The sequence below is a fragment of the Cebus imitator genome, unplaced genomic scaffold (genome assembly GCF_001604975.1).
Source record: "Cebus imitator isolate Cc_AM_T3 unplaced genomic scaffold, Cebus_imitator-1.0 Scaffold219, whole genome shotgun sequence".
In the NCBI taxonomy this organism is placed as follows: domain Eukaryota; kingdom Metazoa; phylum Chordata; class Mammalia; order Primates; family Cebidae; genus Cebus; species Cebus imitator.
The window spans coordinates 2,196,722-2,207,941 of record NW_016107534.1 but is presented as its reverse complement, the minus strand read 5'-3'; the positions used below and the strand labels follow the sequence as shown (position 1 = coordinate 2,207,941).

The 11,220-nt window shown below is 41.9% G+C and overlaps 1 protein-coding gene and 1 pseudogene across 2 annotated transcripts in view; one reads left to right on the top strand and one right to left on the bottom strand.

The window, feature by feature from the left end:
* LOC108318489 overlaps positions 1-8,523 on the top strand; it is a 30,368-nt pseudogene extending 21,845 nt beyond the window's left edge.
* SND1 (staphylococcal nuclease and tudor domain containing 1) overlaps positions 1-11,220 on the bottom strand; it is a 459,246-nt gene that overhangs the window by 241,768 nt on the left and 206,258 nt on the right. The gene's annotated exons all lie outside the window — the stretch shown is intronic.

Below are 11,220 nucleotides of genomic sequence, written 5' to 3'. Positions count from 1 at the left end.
AAAAAAAATTAGCTGGGCATGATGGCATGCCTGAAGTCTCAGCTACTCGGGAAGGTGAAGTCGGAGGATCCCGGAGGTCAAGGCTGTCATGGACCATGATCATGTCACTGCATTCCAGCCAGAGCGAGACCTTGTCTCAAAAAAACAAAACAAAACACCCCAAAACCAAAAAACACAAAGGAGAAAAAAAATTACAGAATCAAGACAGCCCCTCGGAGAATGTGAAGCCGAAGGACTTAATTAAATCTTTTTTTTTTTTTTTAAATCTTGTACCAAAGATAAGGTATGGCAATTAGAAAAAACGCATCCAGTTCCTGCTTCTCATTTCATTTCTGAAGTTCATGTCTAAAGATGGACAAACAATGTTTTTGACATCTGTATGGCATCTTTCTTTGAAGAAAAACTGTATGATACAGTAATGCTTTGAGCCACAATTCCTAACTTACTTCCAATCTTGATCTTCCTAAATTAATCACCTCAAATTCTTTATAGATAGAAGGAAAGAGGTCTTGTAACTTAGTAAGGGCCATGGCCAAGCATATGTAAACTACAGCTAATTTGAAGGAACCCAGCATATGTGTAGATGACCTCAGAGGGATACACTAATGTAATCACCAGTAGTGTTTATCTCTCAGTGGAATTCCTGCCTGACTGCTGATCTGGGTGCAAGCTAATTTCCCCAATGGTGAATACTGCTGTTGAGATGCAGAACTCTCCACCATCTGTTACCCAGAATTAGCATAATGACAGATTATCTAATCCCTTACATTTAACAGATACAAATGGTGCTTCTGTAACACCAGTTCACTCACATCCTCATTCATATGGTTTACCCCCACCCTATAAAAAAATTGGTCCTCCCATCCTCCTGGTGATGGATCTGGTCTGGAGTTTACCTCCAATCTTGCCAAAGAGTCCAGGTGCTTTGCCAATGAGAAGCTTTCCTAACCCATTTTATTCAGTAGTGGGAATGCAGCTGTTATTCCAGATGCATCTGAAAAGGGGCATGCTGAAAATAAAGAAAAACTGTCTCAAGTAGACCAGCAAAATCCATAGTGCAGGGACATGCCTTCGATTAGATCACATTAAAAACTTTGACAAGGTATACAAAGAAAAGGGTTAGTCAGTACTGAACTGGTGAGAATGATAAAAGGGAGAAAGACACTAGAAAGAAATCAGAAAATTAAACTGGCAGCAAACTAATAAAAATCCAACAGGAAAGACTGCTGTTTTACTGGTTCAGAAGTGTTCTAGATAGCAGGACTTGGGTAGCATTGAACAAAATATGAGAAGCAGACACCCAGAAAAACAAGGACATGCTCACAGATTCAAATAGCCAGGGAAAGAACACCATCAGCAAGAAATGGATAGATGGCTGCTGATGTCACCAAACGGAAGTGGTGAACTGTTGTATCCCCAGTGACCAGCTCAATTAGAAGGAAGTGAGAAGCCATCAGACTGTACTGAAAACAGTTTCCAAAACCTGCCATCTCCTCATAAACTGAGCTTTTGATAGAGAAAAAGATTACAAGAAAATGTGCTTGCATATATATAAAGAGCTACCTAATTCCCTGGGGCTGGAGGGAGGCTTAGAAAAATGGGAGAAGTTTCTTATTTATCCTAAATACCTAACTATTCAAATAAAATATTTATTAATAATATTTATACATCGTTCAGTACTTTTTTTTTTGTTTAAGTCATTACATTTCAGAAAAGTTTTGTTCAAGCTGTACTCTGTATAGGTGCATTCAATGCCAGAGTATACACCATTTATAGAGACACTTTTTCAGGTACTTTTCTCTCACCTTGATATTTTATCAGTATACCGTATATTCGTATCTCCACAACATAACCTAAGACAGGGACAGGCAAACTCTTCTCCAGTTTTTGTAGCTAAGTTTTATGGGAACACCACACCCATTTATTTGCATATCATCTATGGCTGCTTTAATACTACAAAGGCAGAGCTGAATAGCTGCAAGGGAGACCAAATGGCTCTGAATGCTGAAAATATTTACTATCTGGCCCTTTGAAAAAAAGTTTGCCAATCTATACCTTAGCTTTACAATCACTTTGCATGAGGCTTGTAATGAGGGGGTTGGTCAGACAGGAATAATTTCTATGTTTGTGTAAAAAACAGTTAGCTCTTGCTTTACTATTGTGCCAATATGACCTTCATATATCAGTGACTAATTCACATGTTCAAAAGAAAGTAACTGAGGGAGCATGCTGTAATATGACAGCCTCTGAGAAGGCTCTAAGTATAAGGTGACTTCCTCTCCACTAAGCAATAATTTTTTTTTCAGGGAAGAAAGAACATGGAATTTATTCAAGGTATTAACACTCTGGCCATAAGACTCTATAGTCAATAAACTGGAACCTCGCTTCCATGCAACATTCACAATGCGTCCATTGAGAGTAAGGAATGCAACCAACACTGCCTTCCCTGCTTTTAAGAGCAGCAGGAGGTACAGAAAGAAGCTGTTGGGACACTGAACTTGCTGTGCAGTGTTACCTCCTGAAGGTTTTGTGAGGAAAAAATGAATTACTACATTTAGATAGTGCCTGGCACACAGTAAGCATTATGCATGCTGGCGGTCACTGTTGTTATTAATTTTCATTATTATTAGCCTTGCCCTAGTTATGTCACTCCTCCTGGACTCAGCTGCCTTGTTTGCAAAGTGAGGGAGGTGGACTACATAGTCCTATCAATATCTTTCTACTAAAAAATTCTAAGACTTTATTAGAAGGAAAAAAAAATCCAAAATATAGACATCAAGGGATGTGTTCTCAAAGAAAGCATCTTTTAGGAAATAGCTGAAAAGGTGAAGCCTGACTTCACAAGTCCAGAGATCTAGGAGACGAAGCTGTCAGGGCAAATTCTTGCTTCAAATGCAACTGTGCTGGGAAGAGGTCACCCTGAGCTGATAAAGATATCGTGTTCACCTCTTCAGCAGTGGTGCATGGCCTGGGAGAGCACCCATCCATCCGCAACACTCTCAATCACACATGCCACTGCAGAAGCAAGATTCATGGCTCCAGCAACAGCCCAGTGTTATCCAATATGCATGAAATCAAAGTTTTCATCATTTCCAATGGTCAAAGGCCAGTGAGTGTTAAATCCCAGAATACCAGGATTAATGAAGGAGTCATTAAAAACCCAGCATTAAATCACTTCTGTAGCCAATGCCGAGAGTGATGTCCGTAATACATTACAAGCCTGATTAAAAAGAAACAAGTTCCAATTTAGAAATGAATTACCTGATTTTTTTTTAACTGGTTGGATAGCTATCACAGCAATTCTGTTATTACAGGGGAGAGAGAGAATGGGTAACTTATAAATTACGCTGCAAATGGGGAATTGTCCTAAGATCACAGGGCAAAGGATTCCAGTGCAAAAAACCTCCTAGAGACATATTAAAAGGGAGATGAGAGTCCTGGTAATCAGGTCAGAATTTCTTTTGTCCCCTCAAATATTCTAGGGGGTAGGGTGCTGTTAACACTTCATGCTTGGGAAGTAAATTTGATCTAGAGAAGTTTTAGAACAATAACAGTCTGATTCTGTTTCCATAGTCCTTGTCTTTAGCAGCCTAGGAAAAGTGAATGCATTCTTTAGCTCCTGCTTTTGGAGCTAACATACATAAAGAAGCATACCTTCTAGAAAAAGACCTCTTAGGTCCTGAAATCAAAGCTAAACTGCAGAAGGTGAGGAGAACAATGTGGGGATTACCTTCTAATCCACAATGAATACTAATGTCTTATTGCTAGACAGAGTCTATCAATCTGAAAAAGTCTTCAACAAATGCATTAAAAACAAAGCATGGTGACAAACAACAACCTAGCACAAGTGGGCATGGCCATGCTCTGCCTATACACTCCATTCTTTCTTTCCCTGAGTTCCTGCGTGTGAAAATCACAGCCTCCAGACTTCTACTTATTGTTTAAGGATATCACAGAATGGTGCACTGAATTAAAAAAAAAAAAAAAATGGCCGGGCGTGGTGGCTCAAGCCTGTAATCCCAGCACTTTGGGAGGCCGAGGCGGGTGGATCACGAGGTCAAGAGATCAAGACCATCCTGGTCAACATGGTGAAACCCCGTCTCTACTAAAACTACAAAAAATTAGCTGGGCATGGTGGCGTGTGCCTGTAATCCCAGCTACTCAGGAGGCTGAGGCAGGAGAATTGCCTGAACCCAGGAGGCGGAGGTTGCGGTGAGCTGAGATCGCGCCATTGCACTCCAGCATGGGTAACAAGAGTGAAACTCCGTCTCAAAAAAAAAAAAAAAAAAAAAAAAAAAAATGAGGCTGAGGGCAGTGGCTCACACCTGTAATCTCAGCACTTTGTGAGGCCAAGGTGGGTGAATCAGCTAAGGTCAGGATCACCAGCCTGGCAACATGATGAAAGCCCGCCTCTACTGAAAAATACAAAAATTAGCTGAGTGGGGTGGCGGCCACCTGTAGTCCCAGCTACTCAGAAGGCTGAGACAGGAGAATCACTTGAACCTGGGAGGTGGAGGCTGCAGTGAACCGAAATAGAGCCACTGCACCCCAGCCTGGGAAACAGAGTGAGACTCTGTCTCAAAAACAAAAAACAAAACAAAACATGATACCAAGTAGACAGTCAGGCAAAGAGCATCCCTTCACAAGCCATGATTCTCAGCCACACTCAAACACACAAACCTCAACAGTACAGGGTGAGGTATAGAAGATAGTTCCAATTCAAAGGATCCAAACCAAAAGGGAAATACTCATTCTTGATTCTCTCTTCTCTGCCAATTCATCATACAATGATTTAGATCTCCCTGAAAAGCAGCCTTGAAGGGTTCTCTCTGACTAGGTGATATAATTCTTAAAATATTATAAATATGGATAATATTCCAGATATTTAACATATAGCACTGGCTAGTTTGTTATACCTGTGCTTGCTGGCTGAATAAAAGCCCCTTTCAGAAAGCTGTGAAAGAAAACAGCTAGGGTCACAAATGGGGTTACATCTAGATAAAACAGCAAATCTACTCCAGAATATTAAGTTTAGATTAAAGGCTGCCAAATAATTATGCTTTGGTCATCAAAATACACATTATTAATTTCATATACATAAGTCTATCCCCCGAAATAGAACACCACAAACTCTAGGGCTTCTTGGACATTTAACTATGGGCTTCAGTCTTTACAAACCCGTCAACTGACACAGAGCCTGAAAAATGATTATACTTGAATTTATTTCATCACCCCAAATATTTATTACTTGAAGATACAGGTCTCTCCTACTGCTAGCAATAGGAGAGACAACAAAAGGGATTAACACCGTTTACTGCCTAAGGATTCCTTCTAGGGTGTTTTAAAACAACAGTAATAATAAACATCACTAACCAAATAAAATCCGTGAATCTGAAAATCAGATAGGGCTAAAAGGAACCTTACAGCTCCAAATTCACTACACCACCGTTCCACTACACCACTGCTAGGTAAGTAATTTAACTAAGGTCACATCAGTGGCTAAGGGCAATCAGGGCACTGAGTTAACTGGTGGCGATCACTAAGAATTAACTATTTGGGTAAAGTCTGATTACATTAACGAAGAGCAAGCACCTTAAGCAGACTTTTGTAAATCCAGACTTCCAAGCAGGCCTAATCACTTACATCAAGAGCCCAGGAAGCAAGAGCTACAAAAGGAAAAATCTACAGCTAGACGTTACAGCCAACAGGAAACTTGCGGCTTTTGCTACTGCTTGTCTCACCCACAAACTTTCCCACCAGTGAAACCCCCTCTACCAAGGACCTGAGATGAGGTCTGAAGGAATTTTACATTACTAAGCAGGCACATGTTAAGGAAGCATAATGTTGATAGTAACGTTTATGCCACTTTCAAAAAAGGCCAGCTAAGAGCTTTAGGAAAAGAGGTTAACTGACTTGCAAGGTCACACTTTAACCTAGAGGCAGAACTAGAAATAACCATCTCCCCCTTGGCCCCTCCACTGCTCTGCCATCATGTACATTTTCCAAACAGAGCTGCTATTGGAGAAATTAATGGAGTTGTAAAAGTGATCTGAGAACATAAACATTTGTAAGGTCTTTCTTATTCCTCCTATTACCTGTATCAATGCTGCAGACCTAATCTGAGAGCAGAGATTGTTGGTTTTGACACTTCCTGTTTCCTTTAGATTCCCTTTCTCAGTGGTTAACGATATTAGGTGCACCTCAGAATCACCACATGAAACACTAATGCCAGATCCCACACCAGACAAATAAAACAAGAGCCTCTAAGGGTGAAGATTTACACTGATAAAACATCAAGCCTCAGTACTTAGATTTTAAATTTGGGCACCACTATTTTTTGTAAGTGCTCCAGGTGATTCTATCAAGTTTTGGGAAAAACTACCCAGACAGAAAACTCAGTTAACATTACTCTCCTCAAGAAATCAAAGGCCAAGAATGACCTAATACAACCTAAGGCCCCAGCATCATAAATGTGTCATATCACCTGGCCTTCCCAAAGAACAAGACCCTGAGAATGTGGGAAGGGACCAGAGCAAACTTTGGTATTATTTCAGGAACAGCAAACTCATTCCTATTGGTTCTATTTAGGGCACAGGAAGCCAACCAATCAGCGTGATAGCAATCAAAGAGAAGATTCCTCATCTTTGTCTCTGCAGAATGGAACTGCCAACTGCCATGCTGTACTTCCTAGGCAGCTGTGATGACAAGAGCCCCATGCAAAACGTAGACATTACGTAGGGGCGGGGAAGGGTGGCTCTCTGTCTCTCTGAGAAATAAGGACAGATAAGCTAACTTGTCGCCATTATGACAAAACCAAGCCTACATACCCAGTTTATTATCGGCTTGACATTAAGCACCACTTAACAACAAAACAAAACCAGCCACCCACACAAACACATATCCCAAGTCAGAAAATTACATAATGGCATCTGGAATGATCTGCTCTGACAGTGAAAGCAAAATTAGCCAAACCAACGAGGTCTAGAAAGGTCCAAAATGGAGAGGGGCAGCTCCAGAGAGTCATTTTCACATCCCCTATAGTTTATGTAAATATAGGTATACACAATCAGTGTTTTATTCAGAGGAAGAAACTGAAGTAATTGTCTGGATTCTAGAAGACTATCATTCTACTCAAGAGCAATACCAAGCCATAGCTAATTGGAAGTATAACTCTACATTCTCCTACCAAATCCAATCATTCTAGATAAGAAAAAATTTGTCAGAAGAAACTTGTTTTAACACATGTTGCTTTTTAGGGTAGAAGTTCAAGATAAGTTTTATTTTGTATTGGTCAGAAAGGAAAAAGATGCCCAGGAAGAGGAATTCCACTACCTGTCCATTATGGTTTATGGCCTACTACATACTAGCCAGCTGGCATCACAGAAGCAGGAGAGTGTTTTTGTTCCCCAGAGTCCATTAGGAACTGGACCAAACCCAATGTCAGTGTTGCTAAGGTCCAGATTGTGGCAGCTGCTTTAGCTCTGCACTGCATAAACAAAGTACAGAACTTCTGCAGGTAAAAGCTCGAAAAATGAGACCCCACGCCAGGCCTCAGATTCGGAAGAGGAGGACAGTTTGGGCCAGACGCCAATGAGTGCCTAAGCATTCTTGGAGGGACTTTTGGGGCTACTATTGCCTAGAGAGACAGTGGCTGGGGCACTGAGACATCTGTGGGCCCCGGGGAGGAGGCAAAGAGAGCAGCAAGGAACTCAGGTAACCCAGTTCCCTGCAGTGCCTGGACTGGCTCTCTGGGCTGGCTGACCAGATGGCGTGGGGCAACCTTGGCGTATACCAGGAAACAAGGTAATGGTTGGCCATGAGGCTAAAGGGTTTAGGGTGCCAGACTCTGGGACCCTATAATCCCACACCCCTATCCTCCCTGGACATGTTCGCTAAGGGGTGGAGGGGGAACTGGAGACCCCAAACCCTACCCAGAGAGGAGAAGCAGAGTTGCCAGGAGCTGGTGTGGTAGATGTGATGTGGGAATATAAGTGGGAGAATAAGGGGGATGCTGAGCCGCATAGGCTCTTCACCAGAGCCCAGATGCAGACCTGGGTGAGCGATGGCTACTTCCCGGACAGTGTTTGTTGCCAGAACCTGGACTCGCCAGTGATCAGTTCTACAACTCCAAATGCATTGACTTTGACCTCTACACCTGAGCCTGCTGGGGAGCCCAGTTTGGTGGGCCCTTCCTTCCTGGACTTTGGGGAGGAGGCCCCAAGTGTCTCAGGCAGTGATTTGGAGTCCATTTTCAGTCAATTTCCCTTTGTCAATAAGGGCCCTTAGTTGTGTATTAGGGCCGTGGCTGTGCTGACGGCCAGAAGCCAGGGGCCTTTTCCACAGCCCCTTTGGACTCGCCTTGGTGCCTGAGTGTTTGCTCCCATGAAGATACTCCTTGGAGATGCCTATCAGGTGTCCTGTGGCCTCCCTGACTGGACTCTGCTTGCTGTGTAAACACCACCAATTGCACTACTAAAAAAAAAAAAAAATGAGACCCCACTTACAAAACCAAGTGAAAACAAAAATGCATTAAAAAAAGTCAACATTTTTCCTGAGAATTGGAAACCAGAGTATTTTTTAACTTAATGATTCATAGTTCTAGTACAAATAACAAATAAGCCCAGCAAAAGTTTAAGGGCTTTGAAATTCTCTCCTTCTCCTTGGAAAGGAAGGGGTATTTTTGGTTCCTTGCTTTGAAAGACAATAAGGCACCACAAAGACTCTGTGGTCAACCTTCATTCAGTGATCTGATCTTTCCACAGCGGCAGGCGGTGCTAAGTGACACATAAAGCAATATAAACATTTCAGAGGGAAATTTCTGAAAAAGTAGTGACAGGAATAAATGAATTGTTTAGGTGCTTCATGGTGTGAAAAAAAAAGGAAAGGTGATTTTGCAGTCAATGCCAAGATGATCCCTTTTTCATTGGGACGGAAGAGGGATGGTGTGAGAATTATAATATAGTTCCAATTACTACTCACCTGATGTGTGATGGCTTCTAAACTACATTTTGAACACAATAGATGCTCACATTAAAGCAACAGTCTGTTGAATCCCAGTTTATATGTAAGCAGATATATCAGAAAGTCAGAAGGCTCCATGTAAGACACTGGAAATCTGATAGAAGGCAGCCCACCTCCCTTTACGAAGCTAATGCTCTTAAACATCTCCTAATCGTACCATACATTCTCACCTCCAAGATCCCAATATTTGCTAAATCCTTCAAAGTTTCCCAAGTTCCTTTTGTTTCCCTCTTTGTTTGTTTTGTTTTGTTTTTCTGCTTTTATTTTTTTGAGACAGAGTCTTGCTCTGTTGCCCAGGATGGAGTGCAGTGGCACAATCTCAGCTCACTGCAACCTCCGCCTCCCAGGTTCAAGCGATTCTCCTGCCTCAGCCTCCCAAGTAGCTGGGATTACAGGCATGTGCCACCATACCCGGCTAATTTTTTGCATTTTTAGTAGAGATGGGGTTTCTCCACGTTGGTGAGGCTGGTCTTGAACTCCCAACCTCAGGTGATCCACCCGCCATGGCCTCCCAAAGCGCTGGGATTACAAGTGTGAGCCACCACGCCTGGCCTGTTTGTTTTTGAGACGCAGTCTTGCTCTGTAGCCCAGGCTGGTGTTCAGTGGCACAATCTCCATTCACTGCAACCTCTGCCTCATTGGTTCAAGGGATTCTCCTGACTCAACCTCCTGAGTAACTAGATTTTCAGGCACACACTACCACGCCCTGCTAATTTTTGTAATTTTAGTAGAGATGGGGTTTCACTATGTTTGCCGGGCTGGTCTCAAACTCCTGACCTCAGGTGATCCACCCGCCTTGGCTTCCCAAAGTGCTGGGATTACAGGCGTGAACCATTGCACCCGCCTGTTTCACTGTTTTAAACACATTTTCACTAAAGTTAGAAAAATTAACTAAGGTATCACAGCAGAAAGGGCCATTCTAAAAGCTCCACAGACTTTGGCTTTGAATAAGACTTTTCAGGTGAGGGGTAAATACATTTCCTAAAACACTAATTTGGTAGCCCTGTGCCTTTTGATGAAAATAACAAGTAGACAGCTAGCTTACTAGCTAGAGCAAACATACCCAGGGAAGTAGCTGGTTAGCATGCCTCTTGGTTTGAAAGGTATCCAATAAACTGTTTTTATTAAAGAATAAATTGTGTGCCTACTAAATGGTAGACATGCTTAACAGCTTTCTGAAACCTTAAGCATTACTCATGCATATCCATTACTTCCACCTGTATGCAAGTGCTTATCAATCATTACTGTCTTAAGGAAACATAGTACACATTAGGGAGAAAATGAATGCAATTCGCCATCGTGAAAATTGAAAAAGTGATGTGAGGAGATGAATACAAACCAAAGTTCCTCCAATGGAACAATAAAATGGTCCAGTAAACAAAGTCCACAACCATAATCCAATGAGGCATTTTGTTTTGTTTTTTAAATTAAACTTTGGGTAGATACTACTTATTAAATTTATCCTTATAAGACTCTGTTAGGAAACAATACCGTTTAGTGGACGAGTTGGCCACAGGAAGTGTGATGAAGAAAAAGAACAAAATATAAAATAAAATTTGAGCTTAAAGAAATAGTTGAACATGTGAGAGAGAAGTGGGAAAGAGGGCAGAGAAAAGATGGAAGGGACTGTTAGATTTTAAAATTAGGTCAATGGTGAGCAGTTCCCTGGAGAGGCTTAGGGCTCACTTAAGTATTTGATTATTAAGTCTTAGTCACTATGGTAAACATTTAAAATGCAGTATCACCTATAATCCTCTCAATATCCTTATGAGGTATACTATTACGACTCCAACAAAAAAAAAAAAAAAAAAAAAAAAAAACTAAGGCCCAGGATTACAAGGTACCTAACAGCAGAGCTGAGGTTTATACCTCAGTCCTATTTACTTCCAAAGTCTACATTTAAAAAAACATCCAGGACCAGCACAGTGGCTCATGATGTAATGCCAGTAATTTGGGAGGCCAAGATGGGAGGACTGCTTGAGCCCAGGAGTTCGAGACCAGCCTGTGGAACATGGCAAATCTTGTCTCTACAAAAAATACAAAAACTAGCCAGGCAGGGTGGCATGCAGCTGTGGTCCTAGCTACTAGGGAGGCTAAGGTGGGAGGATCACCTGAGCCCAGAGAAATTGAGGCTGCAGTGAGTGACAACTGCACTGCTACACTCCAGCCTGGGTGACAGAGTGAGACCCTGTCTCAAAA